The 17,779-nt window shown below is 46.7% G+C and overlaps 1 pseudogene; it reads left to right on the forward strand.

The window, feature by feature from the left end:
- The first annotated feature begins 5,775 nt into the window (after positions 1-5,775).
- LOC114899887 lies at positions 5,776-6,094 on the forward strand (annotated as a pseudogene).
- The last annotated feature ends 11,685 nt before the right edge of the window (positions 6,095-17,779 follow it).

The raw sequence follows: 17,779 nt of genomic DNA on the forward strand, positions 1-17,779 counted from the left end.
TTGTCTTGCAAGACGGCTCACGGCACTGGGAGGGCTCTCAGGGGCACTTCAGACTCACACAGTAAAGGAGGTGCCCTCTGCAGCCTCCTGACGGAGAACACACCCTGTGACACAGGGCAGTCAGCATGGTCAGAAACCTATCCACACACTTAGCCTGAGTTTGGAAAAGCAAAGGCATCCAGCACCTCTGCCATCCCTGGGCTCCCCTCCCCAGAACACCAGGGGCTGGACCCCACTAGGGGTCCACTGCTCCCTTCCTTCCTCCTGCCCTTTCTTGGCTTTGATTCTTAAATCAAACACTCCATTACTTCCTGTCTGAGGAGCATGCTCACTCAAGGGGGAGCAGATGGGGAAGTAAGAAGCCCAGAGAAGAAAGGGCACATCAGCCCCAGAGTGTCCCAGAGCCTGAGGCCTCCAGGGAGGGGTCAGCGTGACTCTGCGCTCTTGTCTGGAGACCAGTGTGACTGACAGGCAACTCTCCACCCTCCTTGTTCACTCATTCAGTAATGCCCATAGGGCACCTCCTGCTGCGTGCCACGTGAGAGACGGGGCCCATCAGGGAACAAGTCAGGCAAGGCCCCTGCTCTGGTGGCACTTTCATTCTGACAGGGGAGACGGAGTGCAAACCATAAACCAGGAAGTTGTCTAATTTCGGAAGGTCATAAGTGCTCTAGGAGAAATGAAACAAGCAGGTGAGATAGAGAGGGACCAGGTGTGGTCCAGGAAGTCCTCTCTGAGGATGTGACATCTGGCCTGTCACCTGAATGACAGGAAGGAACCAGCCCCATGAAAATCTGAGGGTAAGACATGCCAGGCAGAGGGAACAGCAAGTGCAAAGGCTCGGAGGCTGTGTTTGAGCTGGAGGAGAGAACTCTCGGGAAAGGGAATGGCCCAAGGGGGCATTGGGCGCACCCAAAACAGCGTGTGCAGTATAACCAAGCATACCACATGCTGACGTGTGACTTCAAACTGTCTTTCCTACCCTCTGAGCCTCAGGAGTCTGAGGGACAATCTGGAGTCCAGGGCGGGGCCTTCCCCAACCTGAGGAGGGGTAGCAAATGGCTCAGCCCTAGAGGAGGCCAAGGGCTAAGACAGGTTTGCCAGATTTCTGACTCCTTGGAGTGACCCCAAGAATAATAGGGTCACCCTGCTCAGTGATGCCAAAGGGTTGACTTGTCCAAAGCCACAAGGTGATTTAGGGTCCAGGACATGTGAGAAGCCATTGAACGCCCCCATCCAGTTTCCATCCTAGTGAGCCCACTTCTTTCTCTCCTCCCCAGGAAGACACAGGTGAATCATTTCCTGGGGTCTGTCTCTATCTAGGTGGGAGCCATGAGAGGGTGAGCAGCACGAGTTGACTCCATACCCTGAGCCCCCGGTGTCAGGGCTCCTAGAAATGCCTTCCCGCTCCCCACACACACTTACACCACCTACATACAAGGGTCGTAAATGATGGTCAATCACAGTGACTTCTACCAACCCAAACAGGAGCTACAGAGCCCCTGGTCCAGAATCTCAGCATCGAGCGCCCCCTGGTGGTGGTCATGGCAATCCAAAGCTTGGAGCCCTCAAGCTCGGACTGAGAACACCTGGCCCAGCCCCCTCCAGTCGGGTGCGGAATTGAAGGGCAAAGCCCAGGACTCATCTGGCACAGTGCACAGTGAGGGGCTGGGGGGCTGACTTTCAGTCAGTGGGCCCGTGCCAACTAGAAAAGGCCATGCCCTGAGATGGTAAAGGCTTGTCCACAGTCACACAGCAAGTAGGTTGTACCTAGTGGCCAAGAAGAGCACTCATTCATTCAATCTGCTTCACTGAGCATCTACCGTATTCCAGGCACTCTTCTAGGCATAGATAACCCAAGAGTGACCAGGATATAGTCCCTGCCCTTGTGAAGCCTGCATTCTACTGAGGGAAAGGGATGATAAGCACATGAACAAATAAATATGCAGGGTGTCAGGTGGGAATGAGTTCTATGATGGAAAATAAAGCAGAATAAGAGCAGAAGCAGCAGGGGCACTGTCTTAGATCAGATAGTTGTGAAAGGGCTCTATGAGGAGGTGATATGTGAGCTGAGACCCATGAAGAGATTGACAGGGAACTATCCAGGGGAAAGCGTTCCAGACAAAGTAAAAAGGAAGTATTCTCTAAAGGAGGGGGGTCCTTGGCACGTTCCAGTAGCAGTGAGAAGATGGGTGGCCAAAGTGGAGTGAGAAAGGAAGACAGGGGAGATGAGGTGGGAGAGGTGGTGGAGGTCATATCCTAGAGGGTCCTGTGCACCGTGATTAGGACTTTGGGCTTTATCCTAAGTTGTGTTAGGAAGACATTGGAGGGTTTTGAACGAGCATGATGGGGCTAGCCTCTTTAAGGGCTCACTGGCTACTGAAGGAAAAAAAGACTGTAAGAGGTTAAGAAATGAAAGCAGTTAGTTTGGAGTTGGGAGCCTAATGCAAGATTCTAGATGAGCAATGACAGTGGCTTTAATCAGTAGTAGGGGTAATGAAAGGGTCTCAGATTTGAGATACATTTTGGAGGTCAAGGCTAAATGAGTTTCTGAGGTACTGATATAGAATGTAAGGAAAAGAGAAGAAAAGAGGATGAGACCAAGGCTTCTTGCCTGAACATCTGGGTGAATATTTCCTGGGATGAGGAAGACAGAAAGGAGAGATTTGTGAGAGGAGAATCAAGAGTTCCATTTTGGACATGGTGAGTTTGAGGTGCTAGCCATGAGTATTCCAAGTTGGATATAAGACTCTGAAGATCAGGGATGAATGTGGGAGACATTAGCATATAGATGGTGTTGAAAGGCATGGAGAGACTTCTGCTTCCATCCAAGATGAGGGAATAGAGACCAATTTACCCTTCCACCTGAAACAGCAAAAATAAATGATACAAAACAGATGGAACAATAGTTTTCAAGACACTGGACATCAGAAAACACAGTATCCCTAAGAGACAGGAAGCAAACAACGTGAGCCTTAAAATCATCTTAGCTTACTGCCTTGAGAAAGTTTCCAGGCTGCAGCAGAAAAAAAAATGGGACTGGAGGTGATGCCTGGAAAGCCCTGTGAATTGAGGAAGTGGAGCGAGAGAACAGGGAGAGACAAAGATAACCAGAATTTTCAGGACAGAATACTCAAGAGGAGAGACACACATAGAGAGAGAACCCTGGAGATCTGGAGAGGGACCCCTTAAGTCTTCATCAGAGTACTGATCAACATGTGTGTATAAGGAAAATACCTAGGGTCAGGCCAATAACAACCCAAAGGTATTAGAGGGAATGGCATCCAGGACTCCTACAGGACCTGGAATAACATCTGTGCTCACCAAAACCAGAAAACCTCAAAATTCATGCAGCACTGGGTAGAATACTCAAAAGAACCTTGCCTCAGCAGTGAGGAATAATTATCCCTAGACTAAATGCTACTCTGTTCCCACCTGACAAATATTAAAAGCAAAATCCAAAAGGATCAAACTCTTCCTGCAAATAAATTGCATTCCACAATAGAGCTCAGGAATACAAAAATAACCAGGAATACAAAAACACCTAATGTGTGTGTAATTGGAGTACCCAAAGGGATGCGAAAATACCCAAAAAGGTAAAAATCACAATGTCTGGCACCTAATCAAAGATTACCAAACATGCAAAGAAGCAGGAAAATATGGTCCATAATGAAGAGAAAAATTGATCAATTGAAACTGACCCAGAACTCACACAGATGTTAGAATTAGCAGACAATGACATCAAAACCGTTATTATAGCTGTAGTCTATATATTTAAATTGTTAAGTGGCAGCATTTAAGATATTAAAAAGACCCAAATCAAACTTATAAAGATGAAAACCACAATCTGAAGTGAAAAATACACTGAGTGGGATTAATGGCGGATTAGACATTGCAGAAGAAAAAATATGAATGAACTTGAAGACATAGCAATAGAAACTACCCAAAATGAAACACAGAAAGAAAAACAAAAAGAATTTAAAGGGGGTATCAATGACCTGTGAGACAACTTTAAGCAGCCTAATATATGTGTAATTGGAGTTTCCAAAAGAATAGAGTGGGGTTAATCTGTAATTCTAAACCCAGCAAAAATATCTTTCAAAACAAAGACAAAATAAAGACTATTTCAGACATACAAGAGCTTAAAGATTTCATTAATAATAGTCTTTCATTATAAGAAATATTAAAAGAAGTCCTTCAGTCAGAAGAAAATGATACCAGATAGAAATATGCATTCAATGAATGAAAAACACCAGAAATAGTAACTACACAGGGAAATATATGAGTTTTAACATTATTTAAACCACTTTTTAAAATAATTGATTATTTAAACAATAACAATTTACATTGTGGAGTTTATTATATATATATATTGAATAAGTTAAATGTATGACAACAATAGGATAATGGCTGAGAGATGGGAAATGGAAGCGCACTCTTGTAAGAGTCTTACAATCTACATAAGTGGTATTTTGAAAGTCGACTCTTATAAGTTAAAGATATATACTATAAATCCTAAAATAATGACTAAAATAACAAAACTAAAAATTTTAGCTAACAAATAATAGAGATAAATTAGAATCATAAAAAAAATCCAAAAGAAGAAAGAAAAATATTAAAAAGGAAACAAAGAACTGGTGAGACAAGTATAAAACAAATAACAAGATGACAGACTTAAGCTTAACAACATAAATAATCACATTAAATGTAAGCGACCCAAACACTCTAATTAAAAGGCAGAGACTGTCAGATTAGATAAAAATACAAGAGCCAACTAAAGCCTGTCTCAAAAAAGACACATTCAATATAAAGACGCAAAAAAGTTAAAAGTAAAAGGATATAAAAAGTATGCCACGCTGAAGCTTAAAAAAAGAAAGCTGGCATAGCTGTATTAATATCAAAGTATATTATCAGATCAAAAATAGTACCAGAGATAAAGTTCATTCCATAACAATAAAGGGGTCAATTCATACAGAGGACATAAAAATCTAAAATGTTTATGCACCTAATAACAGAGCTTCAAAATACATTATGCAAAAAGGGTTAGAACTGCAAGGCGAAACAGACAAATCCACAATTATAGTTGGAGATTTCAGCATTCTTCTCTCAACATTTGCTAGAACAAGTAGAGAGAAAATCACTAAGGATATAGAAGACTTGAACAACACTATAAACAACTTTGACCTAATTGACATTTACAGAAGACTCCACTCAGCAACATCAGATTGTCCATGGAAATTTTAAAAGATGGAGTCATAAAACAAGTCTGTATAAATTTAAAAGGATTCAAGTCATACAAAGAATGTTCTCTGACCACAATGGAATTAAATTAGAAATCAATAACAGAAAGATATGAGAAAAATCACCAAATACTTGGAAACTAAATAACACACTTTTAATAACCCATGAGTCAAAGAAGAAATCAAACGGGAAATTATGAACTATTTTGAACCAAATGAAAATGAAAACACTACACAAAAGAAAAACACAAAATTAGTGGTATGCCACTACAACAGTACTTGGGAGGAACTTTATAGCATTAAATGCTGATACTAGAAAAGAAGAAAGGTCTCAGATCATTGACTTTCTACCTTAAGAAACTGAGGGGTAGAGGGGGAAATGGGTGAAGAGAATCAAAAAGGACAAACTTCCAGCCATAAAATAAATAAGTCCTGGGGATGTAATGTACAGCATGGTGACTGTAGTTAATAATATTGTGTTATGGGGTGACATTCAGCCAGCCAGTGGGGGCGATGGACTTTCTGTCCTAGAACCATGGCCCAGTTCGTCCGTAACTTCACAGAGAAGGCCCTGGCACTGGTCAATGCTCCTGTGACTTACCTGAAGCTCGAGGGGCCACATTTTGGCACTACGCCAAAGTTGAGCTGGTTCCTCCAGTCCCTGCTGAGATCCCTACAGCTATTCAGAGCTTGAAAAAATTTGTCAGGAGTGCTCAAACCAGTAGCTTCAAACAGCTCACAGTTAAGGAAGCTCTACTGAATGGTTTGGTGGCCACTGAGGTGTGGATGTGGGTTTATGTTGGCGAGATCATACGAAGCCAACGAAGCGTGGCATCGTTGGCTATGATGTTTGAAGACCAATCTCTAACATGTGATTATATTTGCTTTATTATTTGGGTGCTCTTGGACCATGTATGAGCAGGCTGGTATTTGAATAAAATAAGACAATGTGTCAAAAATCAGTGTTTTCTCTATCAAACCCTACATGGAAGGTCAGAACTTCTCTTGATATTAAGGTGGGTTGTCGTTTGCTTTAATACATTAATACACCTCTAAATGCATGTCTTTGCTTAGCCTGCAATTGGATAGGATATATATGAATATACCAACCTGGTACATGTATATATGAGGATAACATTTTATTTTGAAAGCTTGAAATAAATGATATTGAAGGTTTATTTCTAGAAAAGTTGGGGGAAAGGCTTTGAGAAAGCGGGATCTTACTCCAGTAGGAGAATAATAATACCACATTCCAAACACGATGTAGTTAAGCACGCAGTATAAAGAATACAATTTGGACTGTTTTTCTTTGCTAAAGTCAGAGAAAGACCCCTTTGACAACACCTGTGTCTGTAAATGTAGGTGTACTTTTTGTCAACTTGGATATAGCCTCCCCAAAAGAGAACAGCAAGGCGATATTCTGTGTATCTTTGTAACATCTTTAACACTAGGACAGAGTGAATGAGAGCAATGACCTATATTTTTAATCTAATTTTGACGTGTTATATTATTATGATGCCAGGTTTTTTTAAAGGACCTGTCTTTTCAAAAATAAAATATCCTATAGATGTTTAACAGGGTTATAATTTAGTAACATCCTGAAATAAATACAAGTGATTGGTATCAAAATAATAATAATAATAATACTGTGTTGCATATTTGAAAATAAGAGAGTAAATCTTAAAAGTTCTTATCACAAAAAACTTTGTAACTATATAAGGTGACAGATGTTAACTAGACTTACTGTGGTGATCATTTTGGAATATATACAGAAATCTAATCATTATGCTGTACCCCTGAAACTAATATAATGTTATAATGTCAATTATACCTCAGTTTTTACAAAGAAATAGGGGGGAGCAAATTAAACCCAAAGTAAGCATTAGAAAGGAAATAATCAAGATTAGAGCAGAAATCAACAAAAAAGAAAGCAAAAAAAAAAGAGAGAGAGAGAAAATCAATAAAGCCCAAAAGTGATTCTTTAAAGAAATTAATAAAGTTGATAAAATCTCTAGCTAGACTGATAAGGAAAAAAGAGAAAAGACACAAAATATCGGGAATGAGAGAAATGACATCGCTAAAGATTCTACCAATATTAAAAGGAATAAGGGAATATTATGAACAGTTTTCTGCAAATAAACTTGACAACTTAGATGAAATGGACAAATTCCTTGAAACACAAGCTACCAAAGCTCACTCGAAAAGAAACAGATAACCTGAAGAGCCCTATATCTGTTAAATAAATAGAATTTATGGTTAAAAACCCTCCAACAAAAAGACTGCAGGAAAAAATGATTTCAGTGAAGAATTCTAGCAAGTATTTAAGGAAGCCATAATATCAATTCAACAAAAACTCTTCCAGAAAATTAAAGGAAAAAATACTTTCCAACTCATTCTAAGTGGCCAGCATTCCTCTGATTGATAACAAAGCCAAAGACATTATAAGAAAGAAAACTACAAAACAACAACCCTCATGAGCATAGATATGAAATTCTAAACAAAATTTTAGCAAATCCAACCTGACAATATTTAAAATGGCTAATATATCATGACCAAATGAGGTTTAGCCCAGGAATACAAGCTGGTTTAACATTAAAAAAATAAACAACTGTGGGACTTCCCTGGTGGTCCAGTGGGTAAGACTCTGCTCCCAATGCAGGGGGCCTGGGTTCGATTCCTGGTCGGGGAACTAGATCCTGCATGCATACCAAAAGAAAGATCCCACATGCTGCAACTAAGACCCAGCGCAGCCTAAATTTTTTTAATCCAGTATCGGTGGGAATTAAATTATAAAACAATAAAAATAAACAAATATATGGCATCATAATAACCGAAAGTATTAATGTCCTATTGCTGCTATAACGAATCACCACAGCCTTAGTGGCTTAAAACAACACAAACTTACTATCTTACAGCTCTGAAGGTCACAAGTCCAAAGCTGTTTCACTTGACTAAAATCAAGATGACGGCAGGATTGCATTATTCTGGAGGCTCTAGGAAGAAAACATTTCCTTGCCTTTGATGGCTTCTGGAGGCTGCTTGCGTTCCTCACCCCCTTCTTTCTCCATCTTCAAAGTCAAAGGCAACATCTCTCTCCCTCTCTCCCTCCCTCTCTCTCTCTCTTCCCCCTCCTCCCTCTCTCTCTCTCTTCCCCCTCCTCTCTCTCTCTCTCTCTCTCTCCTGTTTGTGTCATCACATCTCTGACTCTTCCACCTTTTAAGGACCCTGATGTTTACACGTGGCTCACCTAGATAATCTAGGATAATCTTAACCTTGTCTGTGAAGTCCTTTTTTTCACGCAAGGCAACGTTCACAAGTTTCAAGTCGTAATGCAGCTCTGAGGGTGAGCTCCCTGCCCCAGGAAAACCCTGGTGGAAGGTCAGACCCGCAGGTCTCAGAAACCAGCACAAAGCCCCGGCTTCCGGGGCTTAGGTCACACAGCGGCTCAAGCTATCGGGAGTCATCGGAGTATTAAGTGTTTCCCTGCCCCAGAGGAGACCCTGTCCCCTAACCACCACTCAGGGGCTACTGTCCCCCACCCAGCCTCATCCACACTCACTCTCTGGTGGAGCAGTAGATTCCCCTTTAGAACTTGTCCCCCAGGGGCAGTGGGCTCCCAGAGTGGAGGCAGCTGGAGCAGAGAGAACTCCGGCTTCAGAGCCAATAGGCCTGGGCTCAAGTATCACCTGCATTCTCACAGTACCACCCTGGGTAAGTCCCGTCAGCTGCCCGCAGCCTCCATTTCCTCTTCTGTAAAGTGGGGGCTAAGCCCACCCCCCAGCACGGTGGCGAGGATAGCAGGAGATAACACATGTGCAGTACAGAGCAGGGCCCAAGCCACGGGCGGTGGGTGATGGAGCATTAGTCCTTTTCCCTGCAGCCTGCTCTCCACCGTTCTCCTCCCCTAGCTTACTCCCGTCTTGGGTCCCCATTTGACCCCAGGGATCTCCAGGCCATCCCCTGCCACTGCCCTGATATGAAAGTGTCCCGTGGCTGGGCCCAGCAAACCCAAACAGCAACCCCTGCCTAGGGTGGGCCTGAGAGAGGAAGTCTTCCACCTCCCCAGTGTCTCCAGGACCCCTGTGAGGACAGGTGGGAGATGCAGGAGCCCCACCCCAGGGGACGTTTAGCAGAGTGGTTAAGACTCTCGCTCAGGACCTCTGTTTAGATCTAGGCTTCCCACTTACTTGACCCTGGCCCTCACCGCCCCCCAGAGCCTCAGTTTCCTGTTTTGTCAAATAGTATCCATTTCAGAACTATCATGAGGATTAAATGAGATCATGCGTGAACGTGCTTCACCCAATGCCTGGCCCACGGTGAGCACAGTACCGACGGGCCATCTCTGTGGTTATTTGCTCCCACCCAGCTCACCATGAAGGCTGGTGTCCCCCACCCACCTGCAGTGTGAGTTTCCTGTGAGCCTGAGTTCAAAGAGCCAGGGGGGGCACCAGGGTCCAATGATGCCCCCTCCCCTAACACAGTCACACCTCCGTCCCTCCGCTCAGCCAGGAGCTTCACAATAATAGAAATCCTCTCATCCTGCTTGCCATCTCTGTAGTGCCTAGATTAGCTCTGAGATCTCTGGCCCGGGGCTGCTCCTCTCCCAGCAGGGACCCGCCCTCCTTGGCCCTGATGTGCCCGCCTTGGGAGCAAAGTGGGACCGAGCAGAGGAGTGGTGAAGTCTAGGGGCTGAGCGTGGACTCTGGAGCCCGACTACCTGGCTCTGTGTCCTCCCAACTTGGTGACTTTAGATAGGTCACTTGACCTCTCTGTGCCTTATAAAACAGAGCTAAGAATGGTACCCTCTCATAGGGTTATGGTGTAGATTAAATGCTTGCAGTGGTGCCTGGCCCCACTAAGTACCATGTAAGTATTTGCTATTCTTATCATCACTATTATCTTTTTCCAGCACGTCGCCACACGCACAGTGGGTTTCAGGGCACGCTTACTGAAGGAATGGATAGATGGATGGATTAATTAATGAACCAACCCACCTCTACGGGTCCTTAGCTCAGGGATAACTGATAAACGGTGGTTATGGGTTTTGAGGGCCTGGCAGGTGCCAGGTGCTTCATAACACGTGATCAGACTGAATTCTCACAACAACCCAAGGAAGTGGGTACCTTCGTGCCTGTTTCACAGATAAGGAAATCATGACCCTTAGAGGTTAATGTGTCCAAGATCACACAGTCACTTTTTTCTCGCCTTTAGTTTTTAATTATACGTGATACAAAATCACTGAAGAAAACATTTAAATAGAGAGGCAAAATAAAAACAATAAAGATTAAACCACCTGAGATTCCATACCCAGAAATTTCCATAGCTGAGTGCTTGCAGACTATGACATAGACTTTCTTCATGCAAACATACATATCTTTTTTAACAAAGATGGGCTCACGTTATGCATCTCCTGCACTACAGCAGAACGTAGCTCTCTTTCTACGTCAATAAATCCGTGCCACCGGGAACAGATAGTGCTCTATTGTAGAGCCAAATCGCAATTTATTTAACCAGTTTGCTGTTGTGGGCTATTTAGGCTGATCCAATTTCTCACCATTTTATGTGATGAATATCCTCTTTATCCATACAACTTTCTGAACTTGTCCAATTATTTCCTTAGGATAAATTCCCAGAAGTGAAATTTCTGAGTCAAAGACAATACACTTATTTAGGGCTTTTCATATATACACACTGCCAAATTGTCTCCCAGAAAAGTTGTATTAATTTACGCTCCCACTAGTGGCAAATGAGATATCGGCCACAATACTGAAGATATACAAAACGGATCAGAAATGGTGCATTAGTCAGGAAAGGCTAAGCCAAGCTGTAGTAACAAGTTAACCCCAAATCTCAGTGGTATAACACAGCAAAGATTTATTGGTGACCAGCACTGCAGGCTCAGTCTGGGTCAGCAGAAGGAGGGTCTCTGCTTGCACAGTGAAATTCAGGGCCCCAGGCTGATGGAGAGAGGACCCCCTCCCCCACACCATCTCGTAGCTGTACCGTTTGGAACACCAAGACCTCCACGGTTGCCCCAGAATTGGAAGAGTGATTACCCAGGTTCTTAAACGCCTTGGCTCAGAAGTGATACACATCACCTCCACTCATAGAACTGTCACACGGCCCTGTCCAACTGCACAGAGGCTGGAAAGGATGGTCTTCCATGGGTCCAGGAAAGAGAGGTAAACCTGACCCGCATAAACACTAGTAACGTCTGCTACAGATCAGAGGGGTAAAAGTCATGGAAGGTGTCCTCTGGCAAGAGGAATCTGAATTGAATCCCCTTGTGGTTTGTCATAGGTCCAATTTCACCGCTCTGGCGTGGCTTTTCTTAAGAAAGAAATGTTTTGTCCCACCATAATGAAGAGAGGGGGGAGGGCCCAGCTAGGGAGCTGGACGGTGGGCTGGTGACAATTCCCCTCATACCTGCGAGGCAGTCCACCTCCAGCTTGCCCTGGGGTCCTCGCCCAGAGCCGTGTGGACCCCAAGAAGGCTGGGGCCAGGTCCCCGCCTCGTGCAAAGGCTATGGGAGTGGGGTCCATGGGAAATTCTGTCCTCTGTAGCCCACTCAGCCAGCCCCTGACTCGTCAGCAAGAGCAAGCAGCATGGGGTCAGCCCACCCCATAAGTCAGATGCAAACAGGAAATCAAGGGACAAAGGCGGTAAAAATGAGTTTTCTGGAGTGAGACTGCCTGGGTTTGTAAACCAGCTGAGCCACTTACCATTTCTGTGACCTTAAGTAAGTTACTTCTCTGTGCCTCTGTTTCCCTAACTCTAAATGGGGATAATTACGCAAGAGGGAGGGGTTATGGGGATATACATATGCATATGGCTGATTCACTCTGTTTTACAGCAGAAACTAACACAACATTGTAAAGCAATTATACTCCAATAAAGATGTTTAAAAAAAAAAGACAAAATCATTTTTAAAAAAAAACAGTAACTACCTCCTAGGGCTTAAATAAGTCAATATTCATTCCTTCATTTAACAAGCACACAACAGACACCCTTATAGACTCTGGGGATCCAGAGGTGAACAAAGCAAAGCCCCTTCCTTCAAGGAGTTTATATTCTCTTAAGCAGACAGGAAACAAATACATCAACAACAAATAACATTGTTTTTCAGGTGGTCGTAAGTGCTGTGAAGAAGAATTAAGCAGGGTAGGGGGAGAGACAGTGGTGGGGAATGCTGTTTTATCCAGAGTATGTACCTCCGTAAAACAACATTTGAACAGAGATCTAAGTGGAGTAAAAGAGCGAGCCATGTGGATATCAAGGCAGAAATGTTCAGACGACAGGAAAGGCAAGGGCAAAGGCCCTGAGGCGACAGCATGCCAGCAAAAAGGCGAGTATGGCTGGAGCAAGCGAGCAAAAGGCCAGGAGATTAAACCAGAGGGGCGCGCACGGCCATGGTAAGGGCTTCTGATGACCACGATGATGATAATGATGGTGGCCAAGGGCGTGTGGGGTTGAGGGCAGAGAGTAAGTCCATGTATACGGTAGAGATAGATCCAGGGATCTGGGAAAATATAAATATATAAATGTTTCCATGAAATCAGTCTCTCTCCTTTTCATCCTACCCCTACTGTCCCCCCTCCTAATCTCACTCCCCAAAAGTAAGCCTCAGGATGGAAGGAAAATAAAATTATCTCCCAGCTACTGAAAGCTATTTGCAGTGGTGGGAGTAGAGGCAGCCTCGGTCAACCCGGACATCAGGCAAGATGGAAGTTGCTGACAGCTCCAGCTGCCAGTTCCCCTTTGCCTTATTTAGGGGATTTGAGGTGGGGGAGGAAGGAGAAGAGGAAGGGGGGGGTGCTGTAGAGGCAGAGAGGGAGGGGGGGGGTGAGCAGCGGTCTGCGGGGGGACCCCAAGGGCCCAGGCGGCTGGCATTCTCCAGTCACCTAGACAGCACCCAGGACCAGTGGGGCCAAGGCTGCGTGACCTTGTCCAAGGTCAGCCCAGTGATCTGGGCGGTCTCCTCCCCACCCCCCCACCCCAGCTGTAGATATGTTTTGGGCGAGGGAGGGGGAGGGCCGCTTCCTTCCACCTGCTCCTCCCCAACACCTGGATGGAGAGCAGACCTTGGGGGACTGGGGCTGGGGTAGGGATGTCTGTTCCCTAATAAATGTTCCTGCCCCTCCCCTCTACCAGCTTCCTTTGAGCCGCATGGGCGCGTGTGCACGCATGAGGCGCACACAGACACGCTTCCACCTAAGAGACAATGGAGTCTGCTCGTGAAAAGCAAAGCTTCTGAAGCCAGACTGCCTGGGTTCAAATCCCAGCTCTGCCTCTCCCTGCTGTGTGAGCCTGGGCTAGTGACCTCCTCTCTGAGCTTCAGTTCCCTTGTCCTGGGTTGTTGGGAGGATTAAATGAGTCATCTGTATAGCAGCATCTAGAACTGTACCCAGCACATCATAAGAAGCGTGAGCTGCTAGTATCACACGTATTTATGTGGGCTTGCAGAGGGGAGGAAATATCCCACCCCTTCACTCTCACAGGTCTGCAGACGTGCCCATGACACACGGATGCAGTGCACCTGCACACCCCAAAGCAAGAAGGCAGAGGGAGGCGCTCCTCCTGGGCCCAGCAGCAATTTTCCTACCCGGGTTCCCTTCCACTGGCAGAATGGCTCCCACACACAGGTGAAGCAGCAAGGGTGAGGTTCCTCTCAGCCAACCCCCGGGACCTCTATTCCAACCTTGAGACCCTTGATCAAACTCTCCTCCAGTGCGCCTCCATCCTTCCCAAAGCACAGATTTGGCTTCTTGGATCCCACTGCATCCCCATCACCTGTCTGCTCAAAAGCCTGCAGGGTCTCCCCAGGCATACAGCCAAAATCTTTAACCTGGTATTGAAGGCCCTTCAGATCTGATCCCAACCCACCTCGCCAGCATCGGTGTCTTGGTGTGCATCATCACAACCGAAGGAGTCCAACACCCACCACCGCTCCCCACCTCCTGTTCTGTCTGCCTGGAGTCACCTGTCATGTCTCCTCCCACCTTGACCTAGCCAATCTCTTAAGGTCAGGTTCAAAATCTGCTTACTCTGTGGAGTTCTCTGTAAACACCGCAGGCAGAAGTCACCTTCCGATTCTCCACCCCTTAGGCACCTGCCTCTGTGCTCTGCCCACACAGCACATCACTTACTCCTCCCCAGCCCACTGTCTGTCGTGGGTCTGTGATTCTGTGACGACAGGCACCTGGTTCCCTTCATCCCAGGATGTCCAGCTGGCAACAGAGAAAAGGTCCAGAATCATCATTATTGTATGAGGAAGGGAAGAAGGAAAAAACAGGCGGAAAGAAGACAGTTCTGGACAGGGTCAGACCCATGCCTGAGCCTCGGGATTGATAACTGACACTTACTGAGAACTTACCTGCCAGGCGCTCTTCAAACTGCCAGTCCTACAGAGTGGGTGCTGTTATTCTCCCCACGATACAGAGGAGTAAACTGAGGTGCAGAGAGGTTGACTTGTCTGAAATCACACAGCTGGGAAGAGACAGAGGCAGGACTCGAATGGGAAATCTGGGAGGAGCCTGGGCTTTTATCATTGTCCTTGACTGTCTCTGGAAAGGCAGATTTCTTTTAAAAAGAGAACTGAGATCTCCCCGCCCCTCAGGCAACAGGTCAGTTCACTGGGGAGCCGCTCTGGACTGAGCTGGTCTCCCAGAGGGCTGCGCGGATGAATGAGGGGCCTGATCACAGAGGTAGAGACTACGGCCTCCCACCAGGCCCAGGGACATGGCTGTGCTCTGGGCTGGCCCTGTCCCTTCTCCCCGACAGAGTAAAAGCCACTCGGTCTCTGTCTGGCTTGCAGCTGTCCGATCTACAAGTGGGCAGACAGGCAGAACCAACACGGCCAGGAGAGAGGGGAGATGGGAGCACAGACAGGAGGTGCAGCTGGAGATGAGCTGTTGCCCTGGGGCCAGACCACTGCAGCCCCAGGGTATGTGCACACTCGTGTGTGTGTGTGTGTGTGTGTGTGTGTGTGTGTGTGTGTGTGTGTGTGCTGTCAGCAACAGGAGGTCTCGAGCCTGAAACAGGCAGTGGCGTCCACGTGTGGGGCAGCAAGTGCAGCTCCCCCTGTCCCAAAAGGACATGGATTCTAGAAACCACAGGCCGGGGGCTCGCAGCCCTCAGCCCCATCACCAAGCCCCCTGCACATTTGCCACCTGGCGTAGACCCAGACCTTGTCTAGACCCACAGAGTGTGCTGGAGACTTCAGGAGAGGAGAGCCCACGTGTGTGATAGAGACCTAGAGGCAGTGTTGATGGCCCTGGGGACTGTCAACCAGGACAAACCAAATCCAAACAAGGATATAGCCAAGGCTGTAGACCAGGCCTGGTGGGGAAACTACAGAATGAGAGCTTGCCTTTAGAAGCTTTCAAGATAGTGAGCTGGGCTGGTGAACGGGTCACCTCTGCCATCTGGCTGGGAGTAGGGAGGGTCTCTCCCAATATGCAGGTACTCAGCTAAAGAATCCCCGGCTGCAGCGAGCCAGCAGCCATCATCTCGTCCTCCCAGCTCCAGGCCGGGGATGGACTTCAGAGTTGATGGGAAAAAGAGCGGAGAATAAAATAAGCAGTAATAGATGTTCCCCCGGAGCCCTGTGGGGGCCTGGAGGAGAGAGAAGTTAATCCTGCAAAGCCCTAGCAGACTCCAGGGTGGATTATCAAAGCGCTAGACTGCGAGGACTCAGAGAAGTTGTGATCACATCTCGATCGGCGAGCCCCTTTCGCTATTTTGGAGCGACCCAACCAGCAGAGAAGGCTACAGTCTCCAAGTGTGTGGATTGCAGAGAGCTTTTGACATGAAACCTCATGCTCTCCTATGGGAAGTGGATACACAAAGCAGAGGTGTTGGGGAAAGGGGACCTTTGGTGACTGTCTGTCTAGTGAAGTGCCCCGTGCTTGGGTCAGGCCACATGGGTCAGCGCATGTGGCTGTGGCTTGGATAGAGCCAAAGGAGGTGCCCTGATTCTATCTCCAGTGGAGAGAAAAAAAGATGCAGAGAGCAACAATGCACATTGGCAGCGGTCTGGGAATCGTGTCCCAGGTGGGACTGCCAGCACAGGACTCACAGAAGTCCCAGTGGGCCATGTTATCCAGTAGAGCAGGTTGAATTGTGGCCCCCAAAGGGTATGCCCACCCAGATCCTCAAGATGTGACCCTACTTGAAATAAGGGTCTTTGCAGATATAATTAAAGTAAGGATCTCAAAATGAGATCATCCCGGATTAGTGGGCCCTAAATTCAATGACAAATACCCTCAGAAGAGGATGACAGTCCTAAGAAACGAATGTATTTGGTGACTGTGCCAGTTATCTACTGTTGCATGACAAACTACCCCCAAACCTAGTGGTTTAAAACAACAATTTACTATTTCTGTAATCCTGTGGGCAGGAATTGGGACAGGAGTCAGCTGCATGGTTTTTCTGCTCCGTATGGGTTCAGCTGGGGTCCTGTACTGGCTGCGTTCGGCTGGCAAGTGGATCAGGCTGGAAAGTCCAAGATCTCACTCCCATGTCTGGTGCCTAAACACTGCTCCACGTGGCCTCTCTCCTCCACCTCCGGACACCCTGCCCCATGTGGCTAGCTTGGGCTTCCTCACAGTATGGTGGTCTCAGGGTAGTCAGCCTTTACATGGCAGCCTGCTTCCAAGAGGGAGTATTATAAGCAACAAAAGTGGAAGTTGCAGCTCTCTTTAAGATTTGGCCTTGGAAGTTAGTCTCGCTTTTGATGTCGGTAAAAGCTGTCAGGGGCCAGCTTAAATTCAAGGGGAGAGAAAACATACTCCAACTCTCAGTGGGAGGAGTAGCAAAGAATGTGTGGCGTAGCCATGTTTAACCGCCATAGAGACCAAGACACTTGATGGGACCACATTCTAAGCCCCAAGTGGTTATTCAAAACCTCAGTCAGGGGCTTCTCTGGTGGCGCAGTGGTTAAGAATCCGCCTGCCAATGCAAGGGAGACGGATTCGAGCCCTGGTCCGGGAAGATCCCACATGCCGTGGAACAACTGGGCCTGTGAGCCACAACTAATGAGCCCGCACTCTGGAGCCTGAGAGCCACAACTACTGAAGCCCACGCACCTAGAGCCCGTGCTCCACAACAGGAGAAGCCACTGCAATGAGAAGCCCACCCACCGCAACGAAGAGTAGCCCCCGCTCGCTGCAATTAGAGAAAGCCCACGCGCAACAATGAAGACCCAACGCAGTCAAAAATAAAGTAAATAAATTTAAAAAAAAAAAACCTCGGTCAGGGCTCTGGCAGGAGAGACACTGCTCGTTCAAAGGGCTCCAAGAGAAGGTTTAATGACTGGACTGTGTGCAGGGGTGGGTGCAGGGTCAAAGGGACCAACAGGCTGCCACCCGACAGAATTCTCCCATTGGCCAGACCCACCGGAAGCCAGAGGGGGTGGGCAGGTGATGCCCTCCGTAGAGGTCCTGCCTCCCGGGGGACTGAGGAGGGTGGGTGGGGACGGTTTGGAGGCAGGGTGGAGGTGAGCAAACACCAGGAGGATCTAGAGGACCTCTGTTTACAGA

This window comes from Monodon monoceros, unplaced genomic scaffold (genome assembly GCF_005190385.1).
Source record: "Monodon monoceros isolate NGI ecotype Baffin Bay Population unplaced genomic scaffold, NGI_Narwhal_1 Super_Scaffold_18, whole genome shotgun sequence".
Taxonomy (NCBI): domain Eukaryota; kingdom Metazoa; phylum Chordata; class Mammalia; order Artiodactyla; family Monodontidae; genus Monodon; species Monodon monoceros.